This window comes from Vombatus ursinus, unplaced genomic scaffold (genome assembly GCF_900497805.2).
Source record: "Vombatus ursinus unplaced genomic scaffold, bare-nosed wombat genome assembly UNPS02003812.1, whole genome shotgun sequence".
Taxonomy (NCBI): domain Eukaryota; kingdom Metazoa; phylum Chordata; class Mammalia; order Diprotodontia; family Vombatidae; genus Vombatus; species Vombatus ursinus.
Window position 1 is genome coordinate 80516 of NW_020943590.1, and position 1446 is coordinate 81961.

The window sequence follows — 1446 nt, forward strand, 5'->3', positions numbered from 1 at the left end:
TCCTTTAGAGACAAACGCCCTGCCCTGTACCCTTGCATTTTGGGGTTTTTAGCACCCCTAGACTGCAACAGATCCACACTTAATTGTAGTCTAGTGGAGAGGGGTAGAGGAAGGAAGAATAAAGAACAAAGTAAAAAGTGCACAGCAAAGAAAAAAAGTCCTACAAGGAAGCAAATATGGACAACTCTCAACACATATACTATTTATTATATAGGCTTTCTTGAAATGGAAACTTATTGCTATATATTTAGAATCCTCTCTTACATTCTGCTGTGCACATGACATGTTTTTTCTTTTTTCTTTTATATTTAAGTTTGTAATATTTTTATCTTATTGTGTATTTAAGTTTTACTATTTAAGTCTAAAATTAAAAAAAGATAAAAAATCTTTCTTTAGGTCTTCTAGGAATTTTTGTTGGGCTTGTGTCCAATTGCTTTCTTTCCTTGTTTCCTTCTTTCTTGCTCTTTCTTTCTTTCTATCTTTCTTTCATTCCTCTTTCTCTTCTCTCTGTCCACATGAGGTATCATACCCTTTGCTCTGCCCAAAGGGAATGTAAATTTAAATCTTTGAAATTTTTTTTTTCTCTCTTAAAGACTAGCCTTAATCCCAAATCATGCTGGCTCTCATAGATTGGCCAACAATAGGTCCTAGGCTAAGCCGTACTTGGTCATTGTTTGGGCCCTGATTGGCTCAGAATGAATGTAAATAGCTATTGTTTTTGTTTTGGCCAGGAACCTTGAGAGTCTTCCCCTGCCAGATTGATTTTCATTATTATTATTATTATTATTATTATTATCATCATCATCATCATCAAACTGAAAAGGCCAACATCCCCCACCACATCCTGGGCCTTCTCCAGTTGTCCTGATCTATATCTGGCCCACTGGACCCAGATGGCTCTGGAGGAGAAAGGGAGGGTGGTGACTTTGCACAGGCCTCCCTCACTTAAATCCAATTCACATGCATGTCATGGCATCACCTCCCTGATGTCATGGTCATCTTTGAGAAGAAGGACAAAAGCAAAATAGTTTTTTTAAATCTCTTTTTTTAGGTCTTCAGGAAATTTGTGTCCAATCTCAATTTTTTCTTTAAAGGTTTGCTTATAGAAGTTTTAAGATAATTGTCTTCTGAGTTTATTTCTTCAGTTTCCCTGCCCCCACAGAAGCTTTTTATGGTCGGGTTTTTTTTTTTTGTTGTTGTTGTTGTTGTTGTTTGCTCATTTTTCCAACTTATACCTAGGTTTTGGACTTTATTAAAGGAAGAGTTAGGGTGTCCTCACCTCTGGGAGTGGGGATAATATTTGACCTGATCTTCTGACTTCTATGTTATCTTACTTTCACAGTTAGGTCTGAGGACCTACAAGTTTTCTGTGCTCCCAAGATCATATGACATGGATATAATTATAGTCACTGTTCTCCAGCTATGTGCTCTGGTCCTGACATAAGT